The following is a 22,412-nucleotide window of genomic DNA, read 5'->3' on the forward strand; positions in this document are numbered from 1 at the left end:
CAGCTTCATGCAGATGGCATTCCTGTGAAGCTACAGACTGCAAAATGACAACACCAGTTAAGGCAGCAAGAGTCGCCGGGGGAATGGGGGGGGAGTAACAGCTGGAGTCCAGTCTTCTCCAGCAAGCAGCAGTGCACAGAGGGTCGTAGTGCAGGCCGCTGTGGGACGGGACACACTGACTGCAGCAACACCAGAATTTCTGTGATGACAAAAGATGAGGGGGGATCTTCCATCTTCCTCTCAGGGCAGAGGAATGACTCCAGGGACCCAAACCATGAGAGCTGAATCTTCATGCTCTCAGGATCAGCATGTCTCACCAGCCACTCGGGCAGCTGGCACACTCCTGTAGCATCCTGTAGAAAAAACACAAACATTCCCTCTTCCCCATATAAAATATCTGGACAGGATCATGCCAATATGCGGATCTTTCTATTTCAGCTAGGCAGAAGTTAGCATACATAGCATACAGGGATAACTCCCCCTTTTTATTTATTAAGATATAAACTGTCTAGTATCATTGTCCTCCCTCGTTAAGGGGTCCAGGCAATCTAGTTTGAGTTCTTAAATGGCCTTTAAAGGAACAGTATTTAGTGTTCTTAACCACTAAGCCATCTCTCTAGCACCTCACAAACTTTATTTACCTAAACATAAGCATTAATTAGAAATGTCAAATCTTGTAAATATTGTCCAATTTCAGTCTTACTAGAAATCCCTGAGCTGGCAGGGTGAGGCTGGGCATTGAAAGTAAGCAAATGGAGTCTTCCTCTTTTCGTGAGGGTGTGTTATCAACTCCATTACCATTTTCAAAGAGCTGGGTCTATGGTTTTGTTAATTGTCTAAGCCAGAGCACTGAAAGGACAGTGAGTTGTCAGACATTCACAATGAGATCATCACTCACTGATTTAATGTAGAAAACCTGCCTCTCATAAAGCATTAAGTAATTGAAATCAATTGTAAACCACAAGCTACACATTGGCTATCAGTGTATGAATTGAAAGCTTGATTTTTTAACATTTTAAAAACAGTGGCTACAGCACGTAATTTAATAGTCTGTGCTGAACAAGGGGAAATTAGAGAATAAACAAGTGATCCAATCATACATGTAGCCTTTTCATTAGATGAACCACCTATAAATTCACTAAGCGCATTTTCTATGGGTTGCATGCACAAATATACAGGAAGTGCAAAAGCATGCAAAGAGCAAAATTATCAATTTTGCCTGAAAAATTTGTATATGTAATAGGCCAAATATCAGTATTTTGTAATAACCAATTAATTCTTGTTTGGAATAAGATATGTTTTACCAGGTTTCTTTTTAAAATACTTCCATGACTCTAGCCTACAATTCTGTATTAACACAACTGAAGCTTTATCTCCAATGAAGAAAACAAAGTTAAGTCCTCTGGTGAGGTGAGGTACTTTGGCAATTAACATATCCTTAGAAGCTTAAAATTAGTTTTAAATATTCTTTTCTGGAGTAGTGTAACAGCTACTCCCCAAATATTAAAGCTCATTTTGAGAGCAAAAGTTTGTAGTAAAAATTTCCATATACACTGAAAGATTTAAAGTTCTAACTTCTTACATTGAAGAAGCAACAAAATTACATAATATAAGGCTATTAGCCATTCTTTTGTAAAAATTTTTAATGATATCACTTCTTGGGCTCTCTAAAATTATAAGCAAGCTCATGAAATGAAAACTCACAATCGCCAGGACGTAAACAAATTGCATAAAATCAATCCTCTAAATCTGTCTTGAAATGGCAGTTGGAGTAAGCAAACTGGCTGTAATGCTCTCACAAGTTCTAAAACCTCACCAATCCTTTGTAAATCCTGTAACAATCTCTATCTGTTTGATTTTTTCTTAATTACAAATAAGTTTGAGTTAGTCAATGCAACACTGGCAATCCTTAATCATAATCCTTAAGTTCTCCTTGTAACACCAGAGCACAACCACAAGGTCACCTGAGTTCTGAGTAGTGACTAGGCAGCTGTCCTTGGGGCAGTGGAATTAGCATCAAAATACAGTAACTTCAGGGCAAACCACAACTTTGGAAAGCAAAACTCAACCTCCAACAATCTAGTCTCCAAAATCCAGTCTCCAAAATACCGAGTCTATCTCTTCATGCTACTAAGTTTGACTGCCAATTCCTACATATCAACGCACGATGGTGCGGTCTCCAATACCTCAACAAAGAGACATTGTCCTAAATTCTTTTAGAAGCCTGGTTTCTAGGATAAGAGTTCCATAAAAATATTATCTCAATTTAGACCTGTTTCCTTAGGTTGGCTCATGCCACATGTTGTCTAGAATAACTCCATCCAAATTACCAGCTTTATGTCAACTTTCTGTTACCAATATTATACCTTTTTAACCATATCCAATAACTTAAAAGCCAATAGTCCATAACCAAGGCATGTAGAGCATATTTATACATTTAGAACCAATCAGAAACAAAATTGAAGTGGCTACACATATCTTCAATATTTAGACCAAACACCATTATGACTTTTCTAGCTGTGATTTTAAGAGAAGCACCTTGTCACCTGTTGAGTCCAATAATCACAGTCAAAGGTTTTCTAAGAGAAACAGCCATCAGTTTTATTACCATAGAAGCTGTGAAGCTCCTGGTGCCTTTAGGATCGGCTAGTATAAACATTTAGCCAGCCCCCGGGGAGCTTGCCCAGCGGACTTAGGCTTCTAGCTACAGATGTAGGCTCCAAAAGCCAATTGAAACTTTTTATTTATTCATTGTTCCCTTCTTGAAACGAGTTAAAACCAAATCAAGGTGTGAACAACGACAGATAAAGTTTTTACCACTTTTTCTTTTGAACATGAAACATAAAACATTTAAGCAACAAGAAACAAAAACCACAGACATAAACTGACATACATGGACAGCTTGGTGCACCAAGGACAGACAATAGACAAAGGGGAAAAACTAGATGGTGTCCCACCAAAGGGACCCAGATTCCAATAGGAGTCAGCAGAGAGGTAGGATTTCCCCTTTCCCACCACTTCCATGGTGACCATCCACTCGAGTGGAGTTGATATGGACGATGGATTGTCTCAATTCCTGGACTAGTCCATCAACGTGTTGAAACCAAATTCCTGTAAGATACTGAGATATATTACGGGATATCTGAGCAGCACAACTGACATTCACAAATGGTATGGAAGTGAAACACAGTCCTGAATATTTCCACTCACAACCCAATTACATTAACTCCATCAAGCTGTGCATGGGCGTTGAGATGTCCTTGGGGGTAGGGGGTAGGAAAAATGAAACTAATGCTGTAGCTGATGTGTTCTGACTGGTCCCAGCTAAAAGTCCTTGAGACCAGGAATCCAAGTAGGTACACTCTGTAAAATACAACTCTGAAGACAAAAGTTTAGAATTGAGATATCCTTTTGTTTGATTCTCCTGAATAAATTTTTCAGGTGGTCTACCTCTATCAAATCTGATCATATGACTCTGTGAAGTTTCCAGAGCCTAATCACACTTTTTACAAGCACAAAGACAAAATTTTTCTCCCAAAATACTGTGTTCCTTTTATCTCCTTTTCTTTTCTTTTTTTCTTTCGAGACCTTTTCTCCCTCTGACATACTTTCTTGTTGCTCTGCAAGGATCCTCTGACCTGTCCTAATGGCTGTAACGGCTTCCCACACAAAGAAAAAAATAAACAAAATTACCAGCCTTGCCCACAAAGGATCCATAACTTTCGGTTTCTTCACAGTGGCTCTCCACCTAGGCCCATATCTTTCTTCTTCATAGCGAGCTGCCTCATCTTCTAAATCCTCTTCCTCAGAAGGGCTAAGCTTGTCTGTTTCTGAACTATCAAGCCCCAAAGCCTCTAACTCCTTTACCAGATAAAGACTTTTCTTTTTTGGGGCTTTCTCCTCCTTTCTCTGTTTCTCTCCCAGGGCATCCTTTCCCTTATCTCTCGCTTCCTCGGATCCAAGGTCCTTGGAAGGGCCTCTTTTCTTAGGTGCACCTTTCCTTCTTAAAGCTTCTAATCTTTCACCTTGCTCTGTTTCTGACATGCTGTCCTTAACTCCTCTAATGCCCCCTGTCCTGCTATTACTGTTGGGCGGCATTTCTCATCTTCTAGGCACGACTTCTGACTGTGCCTAGCGGCAGCCGCAAAATCAAAAACCAAAAGAAAAAGAATGAGCGCTGCCAAAACAATAACAAAAGCTTCCACCGCATCTTCTAATGGGGGAGAGAGATGAGAGAGATCAAGACCAAACATGCCTCTCAGAGCTTACTTTTCAACCTGCAGTTCTGGACCCTCTCCGAGAGCGGAGGCTCTCCTCGGCGCCGGCGATGGTGAGGCGTTTGTCCCGGGTTTCGGCACCATATATCGCGCGCCCAACGTCTCGCCAGCAAGAATGACGCGCGGACACCAGGATCCTTCTGCAGCAAAGCGTTTATTGCATCTTGCATCTTGAAGAGGAGAGACCCGGGGCCCAGAAAGGCGCTGCTTATAAAACCCTAGCACGGCGCGTCCATGCCTGATTGGTCGCTTACCCATGATCTCACTGGCACGCCCCTGGGTGGGCAAAGACTTGGCGCGAACACACTCTTGCACATGCCCACACAGCTAGTTTCCTGAAAGGAAGTCGGAAGCCGGCGCCATCTTGTAACGGCGAATGCTATCGCGGCTTTCCACATGCATATACATAGAAACAAAAACAAATATTTTTTCAAAAATTATTTGGGACTTCCATGCACCCAAATCCTATGGAGAAAAGAGCTGAACACCCAGGAGTGCAGACATCTTGAGACCGCAGAACAGACTGCTACTTCTGTACACCTCTGCCGACATCCCTGGTCCAAGGGGAAATTGCACAATGCCTCTGGCCACAGGGATAGAAGAACTGTCGGCCGCCAGTACCCACAGTTCTGGTCTGCGCCCAGGACAAAACTGAACTGACCAAATAGCTCCCTGCACCCAAATCCCCTGGGGGAGAGAGCTGGACCCTCAGAAGTGTGGAAACACCTCAGAAGTCAGTGGAGACTACACTCTGCCCATAGTCCAGACCAAGAGGGAATCGCAGAGTGCCAATAGTGCCCCCTGGGTGCAAGGACCTAGGAACACTCAGGGTCAGGACCCTTTGATTCCTGCCCATTCCTAGAGCTGGAAGACAGTCTCTAGGAGTCTGTTCTCAAGAAAGACTGAAAGAAAAATGTTCTACAGGAGTGCTGACACAGAGGCCTATAGGAGGGTCAAGTCACTCTCAGAAACACTAAGACAAGCAAACAGCGGAGACAACCCAATGTCTAGAGGCGAGCACAGGAACCTAAGCAACAGAAACCAAGACTCCTTGGCAATATCAGAGCCCAGTACTCCCACCAAAGAAAATACTGGATATCCAAAAACACCATAAAAGCAAGATTTAGATGTAAAAAGTCATCTTTTGATAATGATGGAGGACTTTAAGAAAGACACAAAGAACTCCCTTAAAGAAATGCAGGAAAACACAAGTAAGTAGAGGCACTTAGAGAGGAAACACAAAAATCCCTGAAAGAATTATAGAAAAACACAACCAAACATGTGGAGGAATTGAAAATGGAAATAGAAACAATGAAGAAAGCACAAAGGGAGACAACCCTAGATATAGAAAACCTAAGGAAGAGACAAGGAGCTGTAGATACAAGCATCACTAACAGAATACAAGAGATAGAAGAGAGAATCTCAGGGGCAGAAGATACCATAGAAAACATTGACACAACTGTCAAAGATAATGTAAAACTCAAAAAACTCCTAGCCCAAAACATACAGGAAATCTAGGACACGATGAAAAGATCAAACCTAAGGATAATAGGTATAGAAGAAAGTGAAGACTCCCAACTTAAAGGGCCAGTAAATATATTCAACAAAAGTATAGAAGAAAACTTCCCTAACCTAAAGAAAGAGATGCCCATAAACATACAAGAAGCCTACAGAACTCCAAATAGATTGGACCAGAAGAGAATTTCCTCCCGACACATAGTTATTCATAGTTAAAACACCAAATGCACAAAACAAAGAAAGAATATTAAAAGCAGTAAGGGGAAAAGTCAAGTGACATATAAAGGCAGATCTATAAGAATTACACCAGATTTCTCACCAGAGACTACGAAAGCCAGAAGATCCTAGACAGATTTCAGACAGACCCTAAGAGAACACAAATGCCAGCCCAAGTTACTGTACCCAGCAAAATTCTCAATTTACATCGATGGATAAAGCCAAGATATTCCATGACAGAACAAAATTTACACAATATCTTTCTATAAATCCAGCCCTACAAAGGATAATAGATGGAAAACTGCAACACAAGGAGAGAAACTACACAGTACAGAAAACAAGAATATAATTTCCTTGCAATAAAACCAAAAGAGAGACAAACATAATTCCACCTCTAATAACAAAAATAACAGGAAGCAACAGTCACTATTCCTTAATATCTCTCGACATCAACAGATTCAATTTCCAATAAAAAGACATAGACTAACAGACTGTATATGTAAAAAGGACCCAGCATTATGCTGTACGCAGGAAAGACACATCAAAGACAAAGACAAACACTACCTTAGAGTAAATGGCTGGAAAACAACTTTCCAAGCAAATGGTCTAAAGAAACAAGCTGAGTTGAAATTCTAATATCAAATAAAATTGACTTTCAACCAAAAGTCATTAAAAAAGATAAGGAAGGACACTTCTTATTCATCAAGGAAAAATCTACCAAGATTAACTCTCAATCCTAAATATCTATGCTCCAAATGCAAGGGCACCTACATTCATAAAGGAAACCTTACTAAAGCTCAAAGCACACATTGCATCTCACACAATAATAGTAGGAGATTTCAACACCCCACTGTCATCAATGGACAGATGATGGAAATAGAAATTAAACAGAGACATAGAGAAACTAACAGACGTTATGAACCAAATGGATTTAACGGATATTTATAGAACATTCCATCCTAAATCAAAAGGATATACCTTCTTCTCATCACCTCATGGAGTCTTCTCCAAAATTGACCATATAATCAGTCACAAAGCAGACCTCAACAGATACAGATATGGGAAATAATCCCATTCATCCTATCAGAACACCACATACTAAGACTGGTCTTCAATAACAACAATAATAACAGAAAGCCCACATATATATGGAAGTTGAACAATGCTCTATTCAATGACAACTTGGTCAAGGAAGAAATAAAGAAAGAAATTAAAGACTTCTTAGAATTTAATGAAAATGAAGATACAACATTCCCAAACTTATGGGACACAATGAAAGTGGTACTGAGAGGAAAACTCATAGCTCTGAATGCCTATGAAAGAGAACAGGAGAGAGCATATGTCAGCAGCTTGACAACACACCTAAAAGCTCTAGAACAAAAAGAAATAAATAAACCCAAGAGGAGTAGAAGGCAGAAAATAATCAAACTCAGGGCTGAAATCAACCAAGTAGAAACAAAAAGGACTACACAAAGAATCAACAAAACCAGGAGCTGGTTCTTTGAGCAAATCAACAAGATAGATAAACCCTTAGGCAGACTAACCAGAGGTCACAGAGAGTGTATCCAAATTAACAAAATCAGGAATGAAAAGGGAGACATAACAACAGAATCTGAAGAAATTTTTAAAATCATCAGATCCTACTAAAATAGCCTATATTCAACAAAACTGGAAAATCTGGAGGAAATGGACAACTTTGATACCAGGTATCAAAGTTAATTCAGGAATGAATAAAACACCTAAACAACCCCATAACTCCTAAAGAAATAGAAGCAGTTATTAAAAGTCTCCCAACCAAAAAGAGCCCAGGACCAGATGGGTTTAGTGCAGAATTCCATCAGACCTTCATAGAAGACCTCATACCAATACTGTCCAAACTATTCCACAAAATTGAAACAGATGGAGCACTACCAAATTCCTTCTATGAAGCCACAATTACTCTTATACCAAAACCACACAAAGATCCAACAAAGAAAGAGGACTTCAGACCAATTTCCCTTATGAATATTGATGCAAAAATACTCAATAAAATTCTTGCAAACTAAATCCAAGAACACATCAAAATGCACATCCATCATGATCAAGTAGGCTTCATCCCAGGGATGCAGGGATTGTTTAATATACAAAAATCCATCAATGTAATCCATTATATAAACAAACTCAAAGAGAAGAACCACATGATCATTTCATTAGATGCTGAGAAAACATTTGATAAAATTCAACACCCCTTCATGATAAAAGTCCTGGAAAGATCAGGAACTCATGGCCCATATCCAAACATAGTAAAAGCAATATACAGCAAACCAGTAGTTAACATCAAACTAAATGGAGAGAAACTTGAAGCAATCCCACTAAAATCAGGAACTAGACAAGGCTGCCTACTCTTTCCCTACTTATTCAATATAGTACTCGTAGTCCTCTTCAGAGCAATCAGACCATGAAAGGAGGTCAAAGGGATACAAATTGGAAGGGAAGAAATCAAAATATCACTATTTGCAGATGATATGATAGTGTACTTAAGTGACCCCAAAAGTTCCACCAGAGAATTACTTAACCTGACAAACAACTTCAGCAAAGTGTCGGGGTATAAAATTAACTCAAACAAATCAGTAGCCTTCTTCTACTCAAAGGATAAGCAGGCTGAGAAGGAAATTAGGGAAATGACACCTTTCACAATAGTCCCAAATAATATAAAATACCTTGGTGTGACTTTAACCAAGCAAGTGAAAGATCTGTATGATAAGAACTTGAAGTCTCTGAAGAAGGAAATTGGGGGAGATCTCGGAAGATGGAAAGATCTTCCATGCTCACGGATTGGCAGGATTAATATAGTAAAGATGGCCATTTTGCCAAAAACAATCTACAGTTCAATTCAACCCCCATCTAAATTCCTACTCAATTCTTTATAGAGATAGAAAGAGCAATTTTCAAATTCATTTGGAATAACAAAAAACCCAGGATAGTGAAAACTATACTCAAAAATAAAAGAACTTCTGGGGGAATCACCATCCATGACTTCAAGCAGTATTACAGAGCTATTTTCATGAAAACTGTATGATATTGAAACTGAGACAGGCAGATAGATCAATGGAACAGAATTGAAGACCCAGAAATGAACCCATGCAACTATGGTCACTTGATCTTTGACAAGATTGGACCCCCAGTATAGGGGAATAAGGGGAGGGTAGTAAGGGGGATGTATTAGGGAATACCTGTATGAGGGAGGGGGAGGGAATGGGGGCTTATGGACAGTAAACCAGGAAAGGGAATAACATTTGAAATGTAAGTAAAGAAATATATCTAATAAAAACATTTTTTAAAAAAATTTTTGGTCAGCGCTGAAGAGAGATGTCTCAGTGCCTAAGAGCACTGACTGCTCTTCGAGAAGTCTTGAGTTCAAATCCCAGCAACCACATGGTGCTTCACAACCATCTGTAATGAGATCTGATGCCCTCTTCCAATGTGTCTGAAAGTATTCGTGTGTTAGTATACTCATATATAGTAAATAAATACATCTTTAAAACACTATTTGGTCACAGGAAATAGTCTTTTATCTTTAAATGATATTTATATTGAAATAGAAATAAATTTTAGAAAAAGTCATGTGTTTTATCAGGTGTGTTTTACATACTAAACACAGCTGTGTAGCTGACTGAGGACCACAAGATAATTCTCCCCCCAAAAAAACTCCTTTATCACCTCTCATCCAACATTCCTCCAAGGTAACACTTGTCTCCACTTTCATTGCACCTATTTCTGCCAGGGGTTTCAACTTCATAAACTTGAAATTACACAGTATTCATTTAAATGTGTCACTCATTCAACATTGCATGTATGAAAATCATCCACAGATTGTAGAGGGGAAAAGTTCCTTTTCATTGCCATTGTGTGTGTGTCTGTGTGTGTGTGTGTGTGTGTGTGTGTGTGTGTGTGTGTGTGAGAGAGAGAGAGAGAGAGAGAGAGAGAGAGAGAGAGAGAGAGAGAGAGAGAGAGAGAGAGAGAGAGATTCTACTGCAGGAATAACACACATGCTCTCTGAATGTTAGCTCTAGGCTTAAGTTATCACCAACAATACTAAAATGAATATTTGGTACATGTTATTTAAATGAGGCCGCTATGAGGCAGAAATTATTTTCAATCAAACTTCTCTATTTTGATAGTTAGATTATCTTTCTGATTTCTTCCCATAGCTTCTAAATGAAAATTACATTTCAGAGTTCTGCTGGGACAGTGAGATAAATTAGAAGATAAAATCACCTACTACCCACAACACCCAAAGGAAACCCAACTCCCAGGTGCTCTGAAACACCCAGGATCACAGGATCACAGAGGAATCTGCACTCCCAGAAGACCAGACACAATCAGGAGCACTGGAGCTCTGACACACTCAAGATCACCACAACATCTTTCTGAACATCCAGCATAACTGGCACCCCCAACAGGAACCAGGGAAACAAAAACCCTTGAACAGCCAGAGGCACAGGTTCCTTCCAGCTTGCATCTGTGCCTGGAACAAATCCAAGGAACTGATTCCCCACCTACTCTTGCAACACCCAGAGAAAGCTTGACTCCCAGGATCTCTGATACACCCAGGACCTCAGGATCACAAGATGCAGAATCATGTGATCACAGAAACAGCTGGACTCTGAGGAGTTCTGACACAACCATGATCACAGGAAGGACAGGCTCCAGTCAGAGACAGCAAGGGCAGGTAGAACTAGAGATAACCAGATGGTGAGAGGTAATTGAGAGAACATAAGCAACAGAAACCAAGGCTACTTAGCACCATGAGAACCCAGGAAATCACAAAGGGAGATAATCCTAGAGACAGAAAATCTAGGAAAAAAACCAGGAGCCATAGATGCAAGCATCACCAACAGAATACAAAAGATAAAAGAGAGAATCTCAGGGGCAGAAGACACCATAGAAAACATTGACACAATAGTCAAAGAAAATGCAAGAAGCTCCTAACCCAAAACAACCAGGAAATCCAGGACACAATGGGAAGACCAAACCTAAGGATAATAGGTATAGAGGAGAATGAAGGACCAACTTAAAGGGCCAGTAAATATCTTCAACAAAATCATAGAAGAAAATTTCCCTAACCTAAAGAAAGAGATGCCCCTGAACATACAAGAAGCCTACAGAACTCCAAATAGACTGGACCAGAAAAGGTGGAAGGGAGTAGGTAGGTAGGTGGGGGAATGCCTTTATAGAAGCAGGGGAAGGGAGATGAAATAGCAAGTTTCTGGAAGGGAAATCGGGAAAGGGGACAACATCTGAAATGTAGAGATAGATAGACAGACAGACAGACAGATAGATGATAGATGGATGGATAGATAGATAGATAGATAGATAGATAGATAGATAGATAGATATAGAGATACAGAGATAGAGATATCCAATAAAAAAGAAACCAAAAAGCTCCAGAAGTTAGAATCCAGAGAATTAATAAACCTCTTAGAAAATGGGGTTCAGAGCTAAACAAAGAATTCTGAACTGAGGAATACCAAATGACTGAAAAGTACCTAAAGAAATGTTCAACATCCTTAGTCACCAGGAAAATGCAAATCAAAAGGACCCTGAGATTCCACCCCACATCAGTCAGAATGGCTAAGATCAAAAACTCAGATGACAGCAGATGCTAGTAAGGATGTGGAGAAAGAGGAACACTCTTCCATTGCTGGTGGGGTTGCAAACTGGTATAACCACTCTGGAAATCAGTCTGGAATTCCTCAGAAAACTGGACATAGTACTAACTGAGGACCCAGCTGTACCACTTCTGGGCATATACCCAAATGATGCTCCAAGATATAACAAAAACACATGCTCCACTATGTTCATGGCAGCCTTATTTATAATAGCCAGGAACTGGAAAGAACCCAGATGCCCTTCAACAGAGGAATGGATACAGAAAATGTGGGACATCTACACAATTGAGTACTACTCATTTATAAAAAACAATGACTTCATGAAATTCACAGACAAGTGAATGGAACTAGAAAATATCATCCTGAGTGAGGTAACCCAATTACAAAAAAGTAACCACCCCACAGGAAAGGGAATAACATTTGAAATGTAAATAAAAATATCCAGTAAAAAAAAAAGATGTTAAACTGGGATGTAGCTCAGCCATTCAACACATATATAGGTTGTGTAAGGACCTGTGTTGATGCCTAGTCTTCCCCCCATGATTAAGATGTGTCTGTTTTATTTAGAGATTGATAATTTTGCTAAAGAGCAAGAGAAAAATACTTTAGAATGCCAGAATAAGTTTGCCTTTAGTATGAGAATAAAAAAATCACCCATAAATGTGCTTTGAAGTTGACATCAAATGACTTTTCTATGAGGTTATTTGGGCAATCGAGGAACTTTCTGCCTGTTACAACGCCAACATTGTTGATGAGGATAGAGACGTCACCAACTTCTTTCTTAACCTGGATTGGATAAGAAGAGGGCCATCGTCACACTAGTAATTCTGTATATAATCACTCTCCCAATAGTTATACACTCTTGATCCTTACTGCAGGCTGGAATTGTGTGCTCTTTGCAGAGTCCTCACCGCACTAGATGGCTAAGCTCAATGCTCTGCACTCATTCTCTTCTCTTTCCAGTACTGAGGTGAATGTTGAAAAGCCACTTTCCATCTCCACTCCAACATCTTACTGCCTATGCTCGTCATCTTGTTTTACAATTTTGCATTGGTAACATATCATTCAGCCAAGTGACATATATAAGATCAGCTTTATTATTACCAAACAGATTACAGACCCCAATTTGGCATACACAGATTTAGGGAGAAGGTAGGAGCCAATGGGAAGAAAGATAATACACACTTTAAACACAAAGCAGATTAGAATCTGCCTGTCTTATTTTCCTCAACAGACCTGTTTTCTTCTATCCACCTCAAAATTTTAAGAACAAGATCCGTGAGTCATGTTTTTTGTTGAAATGTCAGCTTGAAAAGTCATCTGATCACTGTTACTTTAGAACTCAGGGCCCCAGGTGACACAGTGGTCCCTTTGCCTCTAACAAGCCTTCAGTTAGTCATCTTGGCTTCTAGTGGGCATGAGCCTTCCCAAGATGATAAGAAGGCTGTTACTGTCCCTAAGTTTTCCTTTGTGTTCTGAAGTTTCTGTTGTGTTCAGTCCAATTCAGACCATACAGTATTTCCACTGACTGTCCAAAGAGAGACCTTCCAGTAGTGAACAGGAAACAGGAGTCACAGGATGGCCTGTGACAGGACCTGTCCTGTCTACTTTTGCTCCCAGAGCTAAGGTTGTCCCACAGCCCTGCAGACCCAAAACCCGCTCTTGCTGGTCTCCCAGAAGCACTCTCACTCCTAAGATCACAGACTCACAGACTCGAAGGCTCAGAGGCCCACAGGAGGGACAAGATTCAGTCAGAGACAACAAGACCAACTAACATCAGAGATGTACCACCACAAGTACCTAAGCAACAGAAAACAAGACTACTTGGCATCATCAGAGCCCAATTCTCCCACCAAAGCAAATACTGGATAACCAAACACACCAGAAAAGCAAGATTTGGATTTAAAAATCACACCTCATGATGGTGATAGAGGTCTTTCAGAAGGACATAAATAACTCCCTTAAAGAAATATAGGACATCACAGGTAAACAAGTAGAAGCCCTTAAAGAGGAAACACAAAAATTCCTTAAAGAGTTATATGAAAACCCAACCAAACAGGTGAAGGAACTGAAAAAAAAAAAAAACATCCAAGATCTAAAAATGGAAATAGAAACAATGAAGAAATCACAAAAGGAGACAGCCCTAGAGATAGAAAACCTAGGAAAGAGATCAGGAATCATAGATGCAAGGATCACCAATAGAGTAGAGAACACACCGAATAGAGAATCTCAGAGATACCACAAAACGTTGACATAATAGTCAAATAAAATGCAAAATACCTAAAAGCTCCTAACCCAAAACATCCAAGAAATCTGGAACACAATGAGAAGACCAAATATAAGGATAATAACTATAGAAGAGAATTAAGATTCCCAACTTAAAGGGCCAGTAAGTATTTTCAACAAAATTATAAAACAAAATTTCCCTGACCTAAATAAAGAGATGCCCCTAAACATACAAGAAGCCTACAGAACTCCAAACAGATTGGACCAGAAAAGAAATGCCTCCCATCACATAATAGTCAAAACACCAAATATACAAAACAAAAAAAGAATATTAAAAGCAGTAAGGGAAAAAAGTCAGGTAGCATACAAATGCCATCCAAGGCTACTATATCCAGCAAAACCCTCAGTAATCATAGAAGGAGAAACCAAGAAAATAATCACTACTCCTTAATATCTCAACATCAATGGACTCAATTCCCCAATCAAAAGACATAGACTAACAGACTGGATACCTAAACAAGACCCAGCATTTTGATGCATACAGAAAATGCACCTCAGTGACAAAGATAGACACTACCTCAAAGGAAAAGGCTGAAACTTTTTTCCAAGCAAAAGGTCTCAAGAAACAAGCTGCAGGAGTCATGCTAATATTGACTAAAATCAACTTCCCACCAAAAGTTAACAAAAAAATAAGAAAGGACACTTCATGCTCATCAAAAGAAAAATCTACCAAGATGAACTCTCAATTGTGAACATCTATGCTCCAAATGCAAGGTCAACAACATTCATAAGAGAAACTTTTCTAGAGTTCAATGCATGCATTGCACCTCACACAATAATACTGGGAGACTCAGCAATGGACAAATCATGGAAACAGAAAATAGAGACACAGCGAAACTAACAAAAGTTATGAACTAAATGGACTTGACAGATATCTATAGGACATTTCATCCTAAAACAAGAGAATATATCTTCTTCTCAGCACTGCATGGTATCTTCTCCAAAATTGACCATATAATTGACCACGAAACAGGCCGCAATAGATACAAGATGAATGAAATAATCCCATGCAGCCTATCAGATCACCATGGGCTAAGGCTGATCTTCAATAACAACAAAAACAACAGAAAGCCTACAAATACATGGAAGCTGAACAACGCTCTACTCAATGACAACTTGGTCAAAGAAGAAATAAAGAAATTAAAGACCTTTTAGAATTTAATGAAAAGGAAGTCACAACATACCCAACCTTATGGGACACAATGAAAGCAGTGCTAAGAAGAAAACTCATAGCGCTGAGTGCCTGCAAAAAGAAACAGGAGAAAGCATACAATAACAGATTGACAGCACACCTGAAAGCTCTAGAACAAAAATAAGGAAATTCACCCAAGAGGAATAGATGGCAGGAAATAATCAAACTCAGAGCCAAAATAAACCAAGTAGAAACAAAAAGAACTATATAAAGAATCAAACTAAACCAGGAGCTGGTTCTTTGAGAAAATCAATGAGATAGATAAACCCTTAGCCAGACTAGCCACAGGGCACAGAGGGTGTATCCAAATTAATAAAATTAGAAATTAAACAGGATACATAACAATAGAAACTGAGGAAATTAAAAAAATTGTCAGATGCTACTATAAAACCTTATACTCCACAAAACTGGAAATTCCGAATGAAATGGACAATTTTCTAGACAGATACCAGGTACCAGAGTTAAACCAAGATCAGATAAACCAATAAAACAGTCCCATAACTCCTAAAGAAATAGAAGCAGTCAATAAAAGTCTCCCAACAAAAAAAAAGCCCAGGACCAAATGGGTTTAGTGCTGAATTCTATCAGACCTTCATAGAAGATGTAATACCAATACTCTTCAAACTATTCCGCAAAAGTAGAAACAGAAGGAACACTGCCCAATGCCTTCTTTGAAGTCACAATTATTCTTATACCTAAACCACACAAAGAACTAACAAAGAAAGAGAACTTCACACTAATTTGCCTCATGAATATCAATACAAAAATACTCAATATAATTCTTGCAAACTGAATCCAAGAACACATCAAAATGATCATTCATCATGATCAAGTAGGCTTCATCCCTGGGATGCAAGGATGGTCTAATATATGGAAATTTATTAACATAATCTACTATATAGACAAACTCAAGAGAAAAAACCATATGATCATCTCATTAAGTGCTGAGAAAGCATTTGACAAAATTCAACACCCCTTCATGTTAAAAGTCCTGGAAAGATCAGGAATTCAAGGCCTATATCTAAATATAGTAAAAGCAATAAACAGAAAACCAGGAGCCAACATGGAGAGAAACTTGAAGCAATCCCACTAAAATCAGGAAATAGACAAGGCCGTCCACTGTCTCTCTACCTATTAAATGTAGTACTTGAAGTGCTAGCCAGAGCGATTAAACAACTAAAAGATGTCAAAGGGATACAAATTAGAAATGAAGAAAAGTCAAATACCATTATTTGCAATGATATGATAGTATACTTAAGTGACCTAAATAATTCCACCAGAGAATTCCTATGGCTGATAAACATCTTCAACAAAGTGGCTGGATATAAAATTAACTCAAACAAATCAGTAGCCTTCCTCTACTCAAAGAATAAATAGGCTCAGAAAGAAATTAGGGGAATGACCCCCTTTACTATAGTCACAAATAACATAAATTACCTCAGTGTGACTCAAACCAGGCAAGCAAAAGATCTGTATAACAAGAACTTCAAGTCTCTGAAGAAAGAAATTGAAGAAGATCTCAAAAGATGGAAAGATCTCCTATGCTCATGGATTGGCAGGATTAATATAGTAAAAATTGCCATCTTGCCGAAAGCAATCTACAGATTCAGTGTAATCCCCATCAAAATTCCAACTCAGTTCTTCATAGACTTAGAAAGAGCAATTGGCAAATTCATTTGGAATAACAAGAAACCCAAAATAACAAAAACTATTCTCAACAATGAAAACTTCTGGGGGAATCACCATCCCTCTCCTCAAGCAGTATTGTAGAGCAATAATGATAAAAAAATTGTATGATATTGGCACAGAGACAGGCAGGTTGATCAATGGAATAGAACTGAAGACCCAGAAATGAACCCACACACCTACAGTCACTTGATTTTTGACAAAGGAGCTAAGGCTATCCAATGGAAAAATGACAACATTTTTAACAAATGGAGCTGGTTCAACTAGGGGGCAGCATGTAGAAAAATACAAATTGACCCATTTTTATCTCCTTGTGCAAAGTTCAAGTCCAAGTGGATCAAACTAATAGAAGAGAAAGTGGGGAAGAGCTTCAAATACATAGGAACAGGGGAAAATTTCCTGAACAGAACTCTAATGTTTATGCTCTTAAGGTCAAGAATCGACAAAATGGGACCTCCCTCATAAAATTGCAAAGCTTCTGTAAGGCAAAAGACAGTGTCATTAGGACAAAACAGCAACCAACAGATTGGAAAAAGACCTTTACCAGTCTTACATCTGATAGAGGGCAAATATCTCATATATACAAAGAACTCAAGAAGTTAGACTCCTGAGAATCTAATAATCCTATTAAAAATGGGGCATAGATCTAAACAAAGGATTCTTGACTGAGGAATGCTGAATGAATGAAAAGCACCTAAAGAAATGTTCAACATCCCTAGTCATCAGGAAAATGCAAATCAAAACAACCCTGAGATTCTACCCCACACCAGTCAGAATGGATAAGATCAAAAACTCAAAAAAAAAAAAAAAAAGCATCAAAAACTCAGATGACAATAGATGCTGGCAAGGATGTGGAGAAAGAGAAACATTCCTCCATTGTTGGGATTGCAAGCTGGTACAACCACTCTGGAAATCAGTCTGGAGGTTCCTCAGAAAAGTGGACATAGTACTACCTGAGGACCCAGCTATACCACTTCTGGGCATACACCCAAAAGATGCTCCAACATATAACAAGGACACATGCTCTACTATGTTCATAGAAGCCTTATTTACAATAACTAAAAGCTGGAAAGAACATAGATGTTTTTGAACAGAGGAATGGATACAGAAAATGTGGTACATCTACACAATGGAGTACTACTCAGCTATCAAAAACAATGACTTCGAGGAGAGAGCTGAGAGACAGAAGGGACAGAGTCAGAGGCCAAAGGAACCTACAGCCCCGTAGCTCCGCAGGGAAGTGGGTAGGGGTAGAGTAGAACAGGAGAAATCAGTTGAAGCGATGGACTAGGACAGATTTGGTGGGAAGAGGAGTGGCAGTGCCTTTAATAGAGATTAATGTCTTGTGTGGTCACATGGAGTTCTGGAGGGTGTAGTGATCTCCAGGAGCCAGAGAAGTGCTAATGGAGTAGACAAGGAAGGAGAGGCAAATGGTTAAGGCACATGGAGAGAAGAAGCAGCTAAGAGTCAGAGTCTAGCATTTAGAGCCAAATTTGGTTAGTGGCAGAAGCCAGCAGAAACAAATGAGTCATGTTTATCTCAGGAGAATCAGATCAGCAGCCTGGTTTGGAGGGGCCAAGTCCTTGAAAGGGAGCTCATATATGCCAATCCTGTGGTTTCTGCAGCAGATGAATGAAACACTGAGAACATGACCCCTCCAAGCTGTCTTTCAGAAGGTGCTGGCAGTTTATCTCCCACACAGAGTATACTTTGCTCCAGAATCACAAGAGCTAATGAAAAAGGCCTAGTGGCAATTAGAGGTGCTGTCTCATCTTTTCCAGTGGAGCCCAGATCAGCAATGGTCTCTTTATACATTCAAGCTACTCGGATAGCTCTCTATGGAGGCACTCAGAGCTACGAGTTTTCCTCTTAGCACTACTTTCATTGTGACCCATAAGTTTGGTTGTGTCGTACCTTCATTTTCAATGAATTCTAGAAAGTCTTTAATTTCCTTCATTATTTATTTCCTCACCCAGTGGTTATTAAGTAGAGAGTTGTACATGTTCCCTGAGTTTATAAGCTTTCAGCTGTTTCTGTTGTTGAAGTCCAGATTTGGTCCAGAATGGTCTGATAAGATACAGGGGTGTTTCAGTTTTCTTGTATCTGTTGAGACTTGTTTCATGACTGAGTTTATGGCCAGTTTTGGAGAAGGTTCCATGAGGTTCTGAGAAGTAATTTTTTTGTGTTTGGGCAAAGTGTTCTGTAGATATCTGTTAGGTCCATTTGTATTATAACGTCATAACATCAATTAGTTCAATTTGTTGGCTTGTCAGAAAATTGGGAATAACTTTACCTCAGGATCCAGCTATCCCATTCATGGGCATAGGCCCAAAAGATGCACAAGGACACTTGCTCAACTATATTCATAGCAGCTTTATTCATAATAGCCAGAAACTGGAAACAACCTAGATGTCTCTCGACAGAAGAATGAATTTTTAAAAAATGTGATACATTTATACAATGGAATACTGCTCAGCTATTAAGAATGAGGACATCCGGGGTTGGGGATTTAGCTCAGTGGTAGAGCGCTTGCCTAGGAAGCGCAAGGCCCTGGGTTCGATCCCCAGCTCCGAAAAAAAGAAAAAAAAAAAAAAAAAAAAAGAATGAGGACATCCTGGGTTTTCCAGGCAAATGGGTAGAACTAGAAAATACCATCCTGAGTGAGGTAACTCAGACCGAAAAAGGTATGTACTTACTTAAAAGTGGTTACTAGCCATAAAGTACAGAATAACCATGCTGCAATCCACAGATCCAAAGAAACTAAGTAAAAAAGAGGGACCAAGGGATGATGCTTGAATCTCATTCAAAAAGGGAAATAAGGGAAGTCCCACACCCTCGGATCCCGGCCCGCAGCAGCTCTCTGCTCCCAAAACCCGTGGGAGAGAGACCTCACCGCCTGGTCAGGTGGGCACTCCTGAGGCTGCAGAGCGGAAGAGACCACCAACACTGCCCACTCCTGCCCACATCCCTGGCCCAAGAGGAAACTGTATAAGGCCTCTGGGCTCCCGTGGGAGAGGGCCCAGGAGCGGCAGGACCCCTGCCTGAGACACCGCCAGAACCTGAAGGAAACAGACCGAATAAACAGTTCTCTGCACCCAAATCCCGTGGGAGGGAGAGCTAAACCTTCAGAGAGGCAGACACGCCTGCGAAACCAGAAGAGACTGCTCTCTGCACACATTGCTGATTCCACGTCTGAACCCCAGTCCCGCCTGTAACTCGTATGCACGCTGCTGCCCGGAAAAAACGACGCAGATCTCCCGGGTTGCTGCCACCGCAGAGAACCTGTGGGCAGCACCCCATGAGCTAACTTGAGCCTCGGGACCACAGGTAAGACCAACTTTTCTGCTGCAAGTGACCTGCCTGGTGAACTCAAGACACAGGCCCACAGGAACAGCTGAAGACCTGTAGGGGCAAAAACACACACTAAAGCAAAACACTCTGTCCCCATAACTGGCTGAAAGAAAACGGGAAAACAGGTCTACAGCACTCCTGACACACAGGCTTATAGGACAGTCTAGCCACTGTCAGAAATAGCAGAACAAAGTAACACTAGAGATAATCTGATGGCGAGAGGCAAGTGCAGGAACACAAGCAACAGAAACCAAGACTACATGGCATCATCGGAGCCCAATTCTCCGACCAAAACAAACATGGAATATCCAAACACACCAGAAAAGCAAGATCTAGTTTCAAAATCAGATTTGATCATGATGCTGGAGGACTTCAAGAAAGACATGAAGAACTCCCTTAGAGAACAAGTAGAAGCCTACAGAGAGGAATCGCAAAAATCCTGAAAGAATTCCAGAAAAACACAATCAAACAGTTGAAGGAATTAAAAATGGAAATAGAAGCAATCAAGAAAGAACACATGGAAATAACCCTGGATATAGAAAACCAAAAGAAGAGACAAGGAGCTGTAGATACAAGCTTCACCAACAGAATACAAGAGATGGAAGAGAGAATCTCAGGAGCAGAAGATTCCATAGAAATCATTGACTCAACTGTCAAAGATAATGTAAAGCAGAAAAAGCTACTGGTCCAAAACATACAGGAAATCCAGGACTCAATGAGAAGATCAAACCTAAGGATAATAGGTATAGAAGAGAGTGAAGACTCCCCAGCTCAAAGGACCAGTAAATATCTTCAACAAAAATCATAGAAGAAACTTCCCTAACCAAAAAAAAAGAAAACCCCATAGGCAACAAAGAAGCCAACAGACCTCCAAATAGATGGGCCCAGAAAAAAACCCCCCCCCGTAACATAAAAGTCAAACCACAAAACCCCCAAAAAAAAGAAAGAATATAAAAGCCAGAAAGGAAAAAGGTCAAGTAACATATAAAGGCAGACCTATCAGAATCACACCAGACTTCTCGCCAGAAACTATGAAGGCCAGAAGATCCTGGACTGATGTCATACAGACCCTAAGAGAACACAAATGCCAGCCCAGGCTACTGTATCCTGCAAAACTCTCAATTAACATAGATGGAGAAACCAAGATATTCCATGACAAAACCAAATTTACACAATATCTTTCTACAAATCCAGCACTACAAAGGATAATAAATGGTAAAGCCCAACATAAGGAGGCAAAGCTATACCCAAGAAGAGGCAAGAAACTAATCGTCTTGGCAACAAAACAAAGAGAAGAAAAGCACACAAACACAACCTCACATCCAAATATGAATATAACAGGAAGCAATAATCCTTAATATCTCTCAACATCAATGGCCTCAACTCCCCAATAAAAAGACATAGATTAACAAACTGGATACGCAACGAGGACCCTGCATTCTGCTGCCTACAGGAAACACACCTCAGAGACAAAGACAGACACTACCTCAGAGTGAAAGGCTGGGAAACAACTTTCCAAGCAAATGGTCGGAAGAAGCAAGCTGGAGTAGCCATTCTAATATCAAATAAAATCAATTTCCAACTAAAAGTCATCAAAAAAAGATAAGGAAGGACACTTTATATTCATCAAAGGAAAAATCCACCAAGATGAACTCTCAATCCTAAATATCTATGCCCCAAATACAAGGGCACCTACATACGTAAAAGAAACCTTACTAAAGCTCAAAACACACATTGCACCTCACACAATAATAGTAGGAGACTTCAACACCCCACTCTCATCAATGGACAGATCATGGAAACAGAAATTAAACAGAGACGTTGACAGACTAAGAGAAGTCATGAGCCAAATGGACTTAACAGATATTTATAGAACGTTCTACCCTAAAGCAAAAGGATATACCTTCTTCTCAGCTCCTCATGGTACTTTCTCCAAAATTGACCATATAATTGGTCAAAAAACGGGTCTCAACAGGTACAGAAAGATAAAAATAATTTGACGACCACAGCCTAAAGCTGGTCTTCAATAACAATAAGGGAAGAATGCCCACATATACGTGGAAATTGAACAATGCTCTACTCAATGATAACCTGGTCAAGGAAGAAATAAAGAAAGAAATTAAAAACTTTTTAGAATTTAATGAAAATGAAGGTACAACATACCCAAACTTATGGGACACAATGAAAGCTGTGCTAAGAGGAAAACTCATAGCGCTTGAGTGCCTGCAGAAAGAA

This window comes from Rattus rattus, chromosome 7 (genome assembly GCF_011064425.1).
Source record: "Rattus rattus isolate New Zealand chromosome 7, Rrattus_CSIRO_v1, whole genome shotgun sequence".
NCBI lineage: Eukaryota > Metazoa > Chordata > Mammalia > Rodentia > Muridae > Rattus > Rattus rattus.